The 13,890-nt window shown below is 34.2% G+C and overlaps 1 long non-coding RNA gene and 1 other non-coding gene across 2 annotated transcripts; one reads left to right on the top strand and one right to left on the bottom strand.

The window, feature by feature from the left end:
• The first annotated feature begins 3,137 nt into the window (after positions 1–3,137).
• Positions 3,138–10,028, top strand: LOC112723972 (uncharacterized). The gene is made up of 3 exons (XR_003812142.2): positions 3,138–3,890; positions 3,996–4,187; positions 9,382–10,028. It is a non-coding gene; the product is annotated as an uncharacterized lncRNA (long non-coding RNA).
• A 3,227-nt stretch (positions 10,029–13,255) lies between these two features.
• LOC112724183 (small nucleolar RNA R71) lies at positions 13,256–13,363 on the bottom strand. Its single transcript, XR_003163359.1, has one exon. It is a non-coding gene; the product is annotated as a small nucleolar RNA R71 (small nucleolar RNA).
• Between the last annotated feature and the right edge of the window lie 527 nt (positions 13,364–13,890).

The following is a 13,890-nucleotide window of genomic DNA, read 5'->3' as shown; positions in this document are numbered from 1 at the left end:
ATTATTCTATTTTAATTTTGACTTACCAAAGAAAGGTTTATGTTTCAAAATTAAATTATTTAAGAAAGAAACTATGTTTTGAGATTGATTCAATATGAAAAGAATTATGTTTTGGGCTTGAAATAAAGGGTTACTTTTTAGAAGTTTGATGAATTTATAATATTTGAATTTGAATAGTAAAGAGAGATGATTTTGAATCTTTGGAAAATTAGTAAACTTGAGAAAGAGTTTTATTTGATTACTTCTAATAAAAGGTTGTGTTTTGAAAAGTGTTTAATGAATTTAAAATAAATGATTTTCTTGAGTCTTTGATAGAGAACTAAGCTGAAAGATAGTTTAAAAGTTGGCTTGAGTCAAGATTGCTAAAGTAGAGATTATGACTGGCTTGATGGTTAAGATTTTTATGGATAAATGCCTGAGAAAGTTAAGAAAGGTTTAAAGAAAAATGTTAAGAACTAAAAGGGAAAGAGAGAATGAAGAATTGATATGTGGATTGTTGTGATTTAGAAAGGAAAATGAAAAGTGATAAAATACGGGAAAACCCCACGAACTGTTAGTTGTTTAACTACGAGGAAAACCCATGAATTGATAATTGGTACAATTTGGGAAGTACCCACGAACTGAATGATCATTGATCTCGGGGAAAACTATAGATTATTATTTGATTTATATGCGGGAAAAACCCACGGACTGATAATCATTGATTACGGGAATAACCCATGAATTATTGTGTATTGATCTCGGGTATAACCCACGAACTGAAGATCTCTGTTTGTTTGTGAGTTGATCTCGGGGACGCCCACGAACTGAGAATCACTGTTTCCCCTTGTGCGTATATTATGGGGTCGGGCTTTGCGCCGACTGCCGGTAGTCACGAAGGAGCGGTATTCTTACCACCGACACATATGCACTAAGGACACAAAGGGAAGCCATATCTAGGACTTCTTCCTAGGTAGTGTCGGGCTACAGGGTGTAAACCGACACATGAGCTCATGGCCTGCTTAGGACAGACATGCATCATATTGGTTGTGCATTTGCATTTGGTTGTGTTTGCTTATATTACTTCTCTGTGATTGTGTTGTTTATTTTATTGTGATTTGTTTGTGTGTTTAATTGAGTTTTTTACTTGTGCTAGTAATTTGTGAATGTATAGAGATGATTAATAACTGTTTGTTGTGACTGAGAATCAATTATGTGGCTGAAAGATATTTAATATGTCAAATTTTGTGATTGAGATCTGTTTTGGGTTTAGGAATCTAAAGAAAGTAACTATTTATCTAAAGTAAGATTAAAAAGTATTTCAAAGGGTTGACAAAGAATGTTTATTAAGCAAAGTTAATTATTTGCATGTTAATCATTACTTTTACGGCATTCCCATTTCCTACTGAGAACGTGTGGTTTGTTCTCACCCCAAAATCTTCCACCATTTCAGTGACCCAGGTTCGAAGATACAGTTTGAAGCTGCGGGCGATTATAGAATTTATTCATGAGTTAAGTGTATGAGTTAATTTGCTTTTATAGAGTTCCCTCGCCCTTATTGCTTAAGATTTTTATTTTATACAGAGGGATAGGATTTGTATCTGAGTTTTATTTAAAATATTTTGTATGACAGATATTAATATTAATAATTATGTGATTACTATTGCTTGTTGATTCTTTGACATGATTTTAATAAACAAAAACAAAATTTTTCTAGAATTTTCTACAAAACTGAATCGCGATATCGAACTAAAGGCTCAATAGTAAATAGTTAATAAAGGAAAACAGGTTAGTAACGCCTTACTTTCGGTACGATCATGACGTTCTGGAAGTTGGGTCGTTACAATATGGTATCATAGCAGTTTGTTCCTGTTAGAGCCTTGGGAATGGACTGACTATGCTTCATTGCACACTCTGAGTGTCTGTCATGCTTTGTTACTTGTTCTGATAACAAGAGTTTGAGTTTTATATGCATGACTGTTTGATGATTAACGCTGTTAGTTTACCATTGCACTCCTCATGGTATTAGGTCTGGCCAACTTAATACTAATGATCTATGTACATGGCAACACTAATGGGTTATCATAGACGAAATAGAAGAATAGGTAATGCGATTTATGGGGTGTGGGAGCGTTAGAGGTTATGAAGTTAGCTTCGATTCGACGTATAATCTTTATTCTTGCCACATGAACTCGTGCCATCTTCTTCTTCATTACTTTTATTGGAATTCTCTGGTTTGAATTTCTCCCTAGAAAGTGATATGATTGTTTCCCAACCATACCTTGTCATTCTTGTATACCTTTGCTTGTCTATGAATCTGATTGCTTACTTAACTCTTTGAATATTCATCCTTGACATTGCCTATACTTTTGTCCATATATTCTGCTTTCTTTGATTTCACTTTGAACTTATTTTATTCTAACAATTTTCGAGAGCAAAAATTTTTCTAAGGTAGGTAGAATGTAACAACCCTAGTTTTTGAAAATCAAATAATTAGTTATTTGTGATTTATTTTAAGAAAATTATTTTGCTAAAGGTAATTTAATGGAGTTTCTTGATAATTGAAGTTTAAATTAATTAGAATTTTTATATAATCTTTATTGGATATTTGGTATAATTGAAGTTATAAGTTTGATAATTGAAAAATTAGAATAATTGTATAATTTAATTTAAATAAATTCTATTTTGAATGAATTATATTATTAACTTGAACTCTTAGAAATTATTTTATTAGAAATGATTAGATTGATATTTATAAATACTTTAAGTTTAAGTCAATTAATATTTATGTACAACTTTATTATAATTAATTATTTTATAAATTGAAATTAAAGTTTCAAAGATAGAAAAATAATAGAGATTTGTATGATTTAATCTCGAAAATTGATATTTGAATTTAAAATATACTTTACAAAATATAATTAACTTGTTCATTTTATAATGTAAATTAGAAATAATTGATTGCACTTAGCCATATGTTGATAAATAATATTCCTAAATATTTTTGATAAAGTATATTTGATTTTAAAAATACTCTACTATTCTATTTTATCAAAATATCTATTCATATCTATCCATATTACTTTCTAAAATCCTAATTTCTAACCCTAATTTCCCAAATTAGAAATCCTGATTTCAAATACCCTAACACTAATCCCCTTACCCTCTACAGCCGCCACCCTCAAACCCTAGTTTCCTAATTCCAGCGCTGTCACCCCACCCCTCACAGACAGGAACCTCAGTAAGTAAAAAAAAAAGAAGAACGGGAATAGAAAGGAAAGGGGGACCGAGGAAGGAAGGAGAGGAGGGAGAAGATAGAGGCGGCGCGGTGGGTGCCACTGCCACCGTCGCCGCCGTTGCTAGCAGAGGGGAGGGGAGATCTGAGCAAGGAGAGAGATCGACCCACGCCTCGCCGCCGCGCTAACGTCCCAGTGCCGCCGTCGCGTCATCGTCGAACTGGAGGGAAGAGCTGCTGCCGCCACGCCTCGCCGTCGAGCTGCATCACGGCGCCGTCCTGTTCATGGAGCCACAAGCTCGCATCACTGCTGATCCGTCTAGTCGCCAACGCCGTTGCGGGGGAAGACCAGAGAGAGGCAAGGAGCAGCACCGAGAGGAAGAGAAGGAGCTGCGCCACATCGTCGTCCAGCCACTGTCCGACCCGCCATCACCGGCGTTTCGCTGCCGTCGCTGCAGAGGCCAAAGGCCATCGAACTTTCTGCCACCAACTTGGGGTCCGTCGTTGTCAAGACCGTTAGGAGAGAGAGATAGGGCCGAACCTGTGCGTCCGAGAGAGAAGGGTGGATGCTGTTCGCACTGTCGTACCATCACCACGGCCAGGATCCGTCGCTACCGCCGTGAGCCGTCCCTGTTGTCTTGGTGGTCGCCATCACCATGAGTAAAGTCTGCTGCTGGTATTAGTTGAGACTGCCGAAGTTGCTGCTTTGATTCAGATGCAATTGGTGCTAGTTCCTGCTCACCGTTGTCCTTTGTTCTGCCTCTGCTTTTGATTTTTGCAGTACCAGAACTTCTGCCGCCGTGGATATTGCTGTTGTGGTCATTGGGAACCAATGTTGGAGCCGCTCTTGATGATTCTGATGCTGCTACGTAGGTCCCGAGCTGCTGTGTTGTTGCCAGAGGAAGGGAACTCATAGGAAAAACGTCACCGAGGCTGCTGCTTGGTTTAATTGCGTTGTTAATGTGACATTGAGGTAGGGGATTTAACATTTTTAATTTAGAATGCCTACAAAGTTATCGAATAAGTGCAAATGGTTAATAATAGTTAATAATTTCTTAATTGACAAGAATGACTTGAAATGTGCTTGAGAATGGTTAGCTATTGTGATTTTTCTGAGTTATGATTCGAATTAAATGTGGTTGTGAATGGTGATTAAACTGGTAATATTGATTTTGATTTGAGGCTGTAATTATTACCGATTTTCTAATTGTTTGGAATTATTGAGAATCCTGTTATTTTATTATGTTGAGCTGGTTGCCATAAGCTGTTTTGCTTGATGGTTGCAAACGGACTGAAATTCTGATCTTTGACGGATTTATATTGAATTGAATGATGTGCTGGTTATTTGATATAGTGTAACAGTCGTGGATTTGTTGGAAATTCTGATCTTATGTGATATTGCTGAATTGGTTGAAATCTGGTTGTGAATTGTATTTTGGATTACTGATTTTCTTGTGATGAGTTGGCTGAGATTTTGATCTTGAATGAATTACTTTGAATTGTTTGATATTGAATTAGAAATTTAATATATTGGGATGGCTGTAAAATGGATTTATGACAGGTTGGAATTGGTTGAACTGTGGCTGCGATTAGTGGTTTATTTAAGTTTACTTATTAAATTGAGATTTGAAGAGTTAATCATTAAGTGAAATGTATTTGAGAAGAGTTAGTTGTGGTGATTATTCTGAGTTATGATTGGAGTTGGATGCGAATGTGAATTGAGTTTGGGTTATGGCTGTGATATTAACTGGTTTCGTTGTCGTGAGTAATTAATTGATGAGATTTGCTTTAGTTTGAAGCTGTAATTGATATTGGTGTTTTCTGATTTTGATGGGATTATTGAAAAGTTCTGATTCCATGTGAATATACTTAATTAGTTGAGTTGCGTGGCTGTATTCTTATTATGGAGAGTAAGTGTTTGTTGTTGTTTTTAGTTATTTGATGTTTCGGAATGGCTGTGAAAATGACTTGTGACTGGTTGGAACTGGTTTTGGTAGTTGTTAATGTTGGTTCATGATTAATTAGAATTAAGTTTGAGAACTGTTAACAGATTGAAGCTTGATTATTAAATTTATCTTATGAAATCTGAATTTAAAGATAAGAACAGTAACTCTAAAAGTATACGGATAACTTGTAATAATTGGGAATTATATGGAGCAGAATTTTCGGGTGAACATATTATAAGAGAACTGGAATTATGTAAATAATACATACTCTGTGTTTTGGTATCAATATTGCTAAGATTTTGGTCAAGTTAGGTGATAATATATTTTGGGAATTCGGAAAGTGAAAAACTGTTAGTCCTTTGGTTAAAATAATTGATGAATTGATACAATGGAAGTTATTAACGGATTATGTGGAAATTAGTTATGAATTGATAAGAAATGAATTGAATTAATGGATTATGTGGAAATCACAGAGTATAATCGAACTACTATTTATTATGAGATGTGAATTTCTGTTTGATTGAGAATATTCTGTATGATAGTTATTGAGAAAAGGACTGATGAATTGTTGAGAAAGGTTTGATGAGATGTGAAGGAAGAGGGAACCCGTAAGGGTGGTTAAGTCCGAGTTTTAGGGGAGGTGCTGCCGAAATTTTATAAAAATCTGAGGTTTCATTTGAAAAGTTATTTTAGAAGCTTTGAATTTGGAAAATTATATTACTTGAGCTTTATTTAGTAAAGAAAAGAATTATTCTATTTTAATTTTGACTTACCAAAGAAAGGTTTATGTTTCAAAATTAAATTATTTAAGAAAGAAACTATGTTTTGAGATTGATTCAATATGAAAAGAATTATGTTTTGGGCTTGAAATAAAGGGTTACTTTTTAGAAGTTTGATGAATTTATAATATTTGAATTTGAATAGTAAAGAGAGATGATTTTGAATCTTTGGAAAATTAGTAAACTTGAAAAAGAGTTTTATTTGATTACTTCTAATAAAAGGTTATGTTTTGAAAAGTGTTTAATGAATTTAAAATAAATGATTTTCTTGAGTCTTTGATAGAGAACTAAGCTGAAAGATAGTTTAAAAGTTAGCTTGAGTCAAGATTGCTAAAGTAGAGATTATGACTGGCTTGATGGTTAAGATTTTTATGGATAAATGCTTGAGAAAGTTAAGAAAGGTTTAAAGAAAAATGTTAAGAACTAAAAGGGAAAGAGAGAATGAAGAATTGATATGTGGATTGTTGTGATTTAGAAAGGAAAATGAAAAGTGATAAAATACGGGAAAACCCCACGAACTGTTAGTTGTTTAACTACGAGGAAAACCCATGAATTGATAATTGGTACAATTTGGGAAGTACCCACGAACTGAATGATCATTGATCTCGGGGAAACCTATAGATTGTTATTTGATTTATATGCGGGAAAAACCCACGGACTGATAATCATTGATTACGGGAATAACCCATGAATTATTGTGTATTGATCTCGGGTATAACCCACGAACTGAAGATCTCTGTTGGTTTGTGAATTGATCTCGGGGACGCCCACGAACTGAGAATCACTGTTTCCCCTTGTGCGTATATTATGGGGTCGGGCTTTGCGCCGACTGCCGGTAGTCACGAAGGAGCGGTATTCTTACCACCGACACATATGCACTAAGGACACAAAGGGAAGCCATATCTGGAACTTCTTCCTAGGTAGTGTCGGGCTACAGGGTGTAAACCGACACGTGAGCTCATGGCCTGCTTAGGACAGACATGCATCATATTGGTTGTGCATTTGCATTTGGTTGTGTTTGCTTATATTACTTCTCTGTGATTGTGTTGTTTGTTTTATTGTGATTTGTTTGTGTGTTTAATTAAGTTTCTTACTTGTGCTAGTAATTTGTGAATGTATAGAGATGATTGATAACTGTTTGTTGTGACTGAGAATCAATTATGTGGCTGAAAGATATTTAATATGTCAAATTTTGTGATTGAGATCTGTTTTGGGTTTAGGAATCTAAAGAAAGTAACTATTTATCTAAAGTAAGATTAAAAAGTATTTCAAAGGGTTGACAAAGAATGTTTATTAAGCAAAGTTAATTATTTGCATGTTAATCATTACTTTTACGGCATTCCCATTCCCTACTGAGAACGTGTGGTTTGTTCTCACCCCAAAATCTTCCACCATTTCAGTGACCCAAGTTTGAAGACACAGTTTGAAGCTGCGGGCGATTATAGAATTTATTCATGAGTTAAGTGTATGAGTTAATTTGCTTTTATAGAGTTCCCTCGCCCTTATTGCTTAAGATTTTTATTTTATACAGAGGGATAGGATTTGTATCTGAGTTTTATTTAAAATCTTTTGTATGATAGATATTAATATTAATAATTATGTGATTACTATTGCTTATTGATTCTTTGACATGATTTTAATAAACAAAAACAAAATTTTTCTAGAATTTTCTACAAAACTGAATCGCGATATCGAACTAAAGGCTCAATAGTAAATAGTTAATAAAGGAAAACATGTTAGTAACGCTTTACTTTTGGTACGATCATGACGTTCTGGAAGTTGGGTCGTTACAATATGGTATCAGAGCAGTTTGTTCCTGTTAGAGCCTTGGGAATGGACTGACTATGCTTCATTGCATACTCTGAGTGTCTGTCATGCTTTGTTACTTGTTCTGATAACAAGAGTTTGAGTTTTATATGCATGACTGTCTGATGATTAACGCTGTTAGTTTACCATTGCATTCCTCATGGTATTAGGTCTGGCCAACTTAATACTAATGATCTATGTACATGGCAACACTAATGGGTTATCATAGACGAAATAGAAGAATAGGTAATGCGATTTATGGGGTTTGGGAGCGTTAGAGGTTATGAAGTTAGCTTCGATTCGACGTATAATCTTTATTCGTGCCACATGAACTCGTGCCGTCTTCTTCTTCATTGCTTTTATTGGAATTCTCTGGTTTGAATTTCTCCTTAGAAAGTGATATGATTGTTTCCCAACCATACCTTGTCATTCTTGTATACCTTTGCTCGTCTATGAATCTGATTGCTTACTTAACTCTTTGAATATTCATCCTTGACATTGCCTATACTTTTGTCCATATATTCTGTTTTCTTTGATTTCACTTTGAACTTATTTTATTCTAACAATGTTCGAGGGCGAAAATTTTTCTAAGGTAGGTAGAATGTAACAACCCTAGTTTTTGAGAATCAAATAATTAGTTATTTGTGATTTATTTTAAGAAAATTATTTTGCTAAAGGTAATTAAATGGAGTTTCATGATAATTGAAGTTTAAATTAATTAGAATTTTTATATAATCTTTATTGGATATTTGGTATAATTGAAATTATAAGTTTGATAATTGAAAAATTAGAATAATTGTATAATTTAATTTAAATAAATTCTATTTTGAATGAATTATATTATTAACTTGAACTCTTAGAAATTATTTTATTAGAAATGATTAGATTGATATTTATAAATACTTTAAGTTTAAGTCAATTAATATTTATGTACAACTTTATTATAATTACATATTTTATAAATTGAAATTAAAGTTTCAGAGATAGAAAAATAATAGAGATTTGTATGATTTAATCTAGAAAATTGATATTTGAATTTAAAATATACTTTACAAAATATAATTAACTTGTTCATTTTATAATGTAAATTAGAAATAATTGATTGCACTTAGCCATATGTTGATAAATAATATTCCTAAATATTTTTGATAAAGTATATTTGATTTTAAAATTACTCTACTATTCTATTTTATCAAAATATCTATTCATATCTATCCATATTACTTTATAAAATCCTAATTTCTAACCCTAATTTTCCAAATTAGAAATCCTGATTTCAAATACCCTAACGTTAATACCCTTACCCTCTACAGCTGCCACCCTCAAACCCTAGTTTCCTAATTCCAGTGCTGTCACCCCACCCCTCACAGACAGGAACCTCAGTAAGTAAAAAAAAAAAAAAAGAAGAACGGGAATAGAAAGGAAAGGGGGACCGAGGAAGGAAGGAGAGGGGGGGAGAAGAGAGAGGCAGTGCGGTGGGTGCCTGATGAGCGGATAATTTATACGCTTTTTGGCATTGTTTTTAGTATGTTTTTAGTAGGATCTAGTTACTTTTAGGGATGTTTTCATTAGTTTTTATGTTAAATTCACATTTCTGGACTTTACTATGAGTTTGTGTGTTTTTCTATGATTTCAGGTATTTTCTGGCTGAAATTGAGGGACTTGAGCAGAAATCAGATTCAGAGGTTGAAAAAGGACTGCTGATGCTGTTAGATTCTGACCTCCCTGCACTCAAAGTAGATTTTCTGGAGCTACAGAACTCGAAATGGCGCGTTTCCAGTTGCGTTGGAAAGTAGACATCCAGGGCTTTCCAGCAATATATAATAGTCCATACTTTGGCCAAGAATTGATGACGTAAACTGGCGTTCAACGCCAGCCTTCTGCCCAAATCTGGCGTCCAGCGCCAGAAAAGGATCCAAAACCAGAGTTGAACGCCCAAACTGGCACAGAAACTGGCGTTCAACTCCACAAATGGCCTCTGCACGTGCAACACTTAGGCTCAGCCTAAACACACACCAAGTGGGACCAGGAAGTGGATTTATGCATCAATTACTTACTCATGTAAACCCTAGTAGCTAGTTTATTATAAATAGGACCTTTTACTAGTCTTTTTGAGGATCTTGGAACGCATTGTTCTTAGACCATGGGGGCTGGCCACACGGCCATGCCTGGACCTATCACTTATGTATTTTCAACGGTAGAGTTTCTACACTCCATAGATTAATGTGTGGAGCTCTACTGTTCCTCAAAGATTAATGCAAAGTACTACTGTTTTCTATTCAATTCTTCTTATTTCGCTTCTAAGATATCCATTCGCACCCAAGAACGTGATGAAGGTGATGATTATGTGTGACGCTCATCACCATCTCCCCTATGAACACGTGCCTGACAAACACTTCCGTTCTACATGAAATAAGCTAGAATGAATATCTCTTAGATCTCCTAACCAGAATCTTCGTGGCGTAAGCTAGAATGATGGCGGCATTCAAGAGAATCCGGAAAGTCTAAACCTTGTCTGTGGTATTCCGAGTAAGATTCAATGATTGAATGACTGTGACGAGCTTCAAACTCGCGATTGTTGGGCGTTAGGGACAGACGCAAAAGGAGGGTGAATCCTATTCCAGCATGATCGAGAACCGACAGATGAATAGCCGTGCCGTGACAGGGTGCGTGAGCATATTATTCACTGAGAGGAGGGGATGTAGCCACTGACAACGGTGATGCCCTTGCATAAAGCCATCCATGGAAAGGAGTAAGACTGATTGGATGAAGATAGCAGGAAAGCAGAGGTTCAGAGGAACGAAAGCATCTCCATTCGCTTATCTGAAATTCCTATCAATGAATTACATAAGTGTCTCTATCCCTATTTTATTATTCATTATTCGAAAACCATATCACTGTTTTATATCTGCCTGACTGAGATTTACAAGGTGACCATAGCTTGCTTCATACCAACAATCTCCGTGGGATTCGACCCTTACTCACGTAAGGTATTACTTGGACGACCCAGTGCACTTGCTGGTTAGTTGTATCGAAGTTGTGACAATTATGAATTAAGATCAGAGCACCAAGCTTTGGAGCCATTACCAGGATTTGTTCGAGCCTGGAGATCACAATTTCGTGCACCAAGTTTTTGGCGCCGTTGCCGGGGATTGTTCGAGTATGGACAACTGACGGTTCATCTTGTTGCTCAGATTAGGTAATTTTCTTTTTATTTTGTTTTCAAAAATTTTTCAAAAATATTTCTAAAATTTTCTCATCTGTTTTCGAAAAAAAAAATAATAACAATATTTTCAAAAAAAAAAATAATATGTTTTCAAAAATAAATTATTCTATGGTTTCAGAATTTTTAAGAATGAATTCTAGCGTTTCATGAAGCATGTTGAAGCCTGGCTGGCTGTAAAGCCATGTCTCAATCCTTATACCCAAGAGAAGAGCTTCTTTATCTTTCTTAGCCAATTGGCTGTTGAATGTAAGGAATGTCAGGCGTGTCATGTCTGAGTTACATACTAAAGCTTGGCTGGCTATTGAGCCATGCTTGACCCTTTGATTGGAGCTTTAAGACTAACATGGCAAGATTCCTCGAATTCATATTAAAAATTTTGAAATCCTTATTTTTATTTTTCACAATAATTTTCGAAAAAAAAAATAATAAATAAAAATACAAAAAAATTAGAAAATCATAAAAATCAAAAATATTTTTGTGTTTCTTGTTTGAGTCTTGAGTCATGTTATAAGTTTGGTGTCAATTGCATATGCATCTTGCATTTTTTCGAAAATATCATGCATTCATAGTGTTCTTCATGATCTTCAAGTTGTTCTTGGTAAGTCTTCTTGTTTGATCTTGAAGATTTTTTGATTTGTGTCTTTTCATGTTTATCATATGCATTCTTGACTTCTTAGTGCGTAAGTGTTAAAGAATTCTAAGTTTGGTGTCTTGCATGTTTTCTTTGCATTAAAAATTTTTTCAAAATTGTGTCTATGATGTTCATCTTGACATTCAAAGTGTTCTTGGTGTTCATCTTGACATTCATAGCATTCTTGCATGCATCACATGTTTTGATCTAAAAATTTCATGCATTGCATCTTTTTAGTGTTTTCCCCTCTCATCATAAAAATTCAAAAATAAAAAAAAATATCTTTCCCTTTTTCTCTCTCATAAATTCGAAAATTAGATTTGACTTTTTCAAAAATTTTTAAAATCTAGTTGTTTCTTATGAGTCAAATCAAATTTTCAATTTGAAAATCTTATCTTTTTCAAAATCTTTTTCAAAAATCAAATCTTTTTCAAAATTCTTAGTTATTTTCGAAAATTCCAAAAATATTTTTCAAAAAAAAGAAAAAATCTTTTTTTTTTTATTTTTATACCAAATTTTCGAAAATAACATAATCAATTAATGTTTTGATTCAAAAATTTGAAGTTTGTTACTTGCTTGTTAAGAAAGATTCAAACTTTAAGTTCTAGAATCATATCTTGTGATTTCTTATGAATCAAGTCATTAATTGTGATTTTAAAAATCAAATCTTTTTCAAAACTAATTCCTATCATATCTTTTCAAAAATATCTTTCTATCTTATCTTTTTAAAAAAAAAAAATATTTGATTTCAAAATATCTTCTCTAACTTCCTAACTTCCTATCTTTTCAAAAGTTGTTTCAACTAACTAACTAACTTTTTGTTTGTTTCTTAACTTTTTCAAAACTACCTAACTAACTCTCTCTCTCTCATTTTCAAAAATATCTTCCCCCTTTTTCAAAATTTCTTTTTAATTTATTAATTATTTTAATTTTTAAATCTTAATTTTCGAAAATTACTAACATTTTTCAAAAACTATTTTCAAAAATTACTAACTCTTTTTCAAAAATTATTTTCGAAAATTCTCTTCTCTCTCATCTCCTTCTATTTTTTTTATTCATCTACTAACATCTCTCCCTCATTCAAAAAAAAAAAAAAGGGATCTCTATTATTATTATTTTTCTGTGCCTTCTTCTTTGTCATATAAGCAGGAGCAAGGACAAGAATATTCTTGTTGAAGCAGATCCAGAACCTGAAAGGACTCTGAATTACAACTAACCAGTAAGCACCTGTTAGGAATTTTCAAACAAGAAGAGGAGATGGCAGTCGAAAATAATAATAATGCAAGGAGGATGCTTGGTGACTTTACTGCACCTAATTCCAATTTACATGGAAGAAGCATCTCCATTCCTGCCATTGGAGCAAACAAATTTGAGCTGAAACCTCAATTAGTTTCTCTGATGCAGCAGAACTGCAAGTTTCATGGACTTTCATCTGAAGATCCTTTTCAGTTCTTAACCGAATTCTTGCAGATATGTGATACTGTTAAGACTAATGGAGTAGATCCTGAAGTCTACAGGCTCATGCTTTTCCCTTCTGCTGTAAGAGACAAAGCTAGATTATGGTTGGATTCTCAACCCAAAGACAGCCTGAACTCTTGGGATAAGCTGGTCACGGCTTTCTTAGCCAAGTACTTTCCTCCTTAAAAGCTGAGCAAGCTTAGAGCTGATGTTCAAACCTTCAGACAGAAAGAAGGTGAATCCTTCTATGAAGCTTGGGAAAGATACAAACAGTTGACCAAAAAGTGTCCTTCTGACATGCTTTCAGAATGGACCATCCTGGATATATTCTATGATGGTTTATCTGAGCTATCAAAGATGTCACTGGACACTTCTACAGGTGGATCCATTCACCTAAAGAAAACGCCTGCAGAAGCTCAAGAACTCATTGACATGGTTGCTAATAACCAGTTCATGTACACTTCTGAAAGGAATCCTGTGAGTAATGGGACGCCTATGAAGAAGGGAGTTCTTGAAGTTGATACTCTGAATGCCATATTGGCTCAGAACAAAATATTGACTCAGCAAGTCAATATAATTTCTTAGAGTCTGAATGGAATGCAAGCTGCATCCAACAGTACTCAAGAGGCTTCTCCTGAAGAAGAAGCTTATGATCCTGAGAACCCTGCAATAGTAGAGGTGAACTACATAGGTAAACCTTATGGAAACACCTATAACTCATCATGGAGAAATCATCCAAATTTCTCATGGAAGGATCAAAAGCCTCAACAAGGCTTTAACAATGGTGGAAGAAACAGGTTTAGCAACAGCAAGCCTTTTCCATCATCAAC

This window comes from Arachis hypogaea, chromosome 11 (genome assembly GCF_003086295.3).
Source record: "Arachis hypogaea cultivar Tifrunner chromosome 11, arahy.Tifrunner.gnm2.J5K5, whole genome shotgun sequence".
Classification (NCBI taxonomy): Eukaryota; Viridiplantae; Streptophyta; class Magnoliopsida; order Fabales; family Fabaceae; genus Arachis; species Arachis hypogaea.
This window is presented reverse-complemented; position numbering and strand designations above follow the sequence as displayed.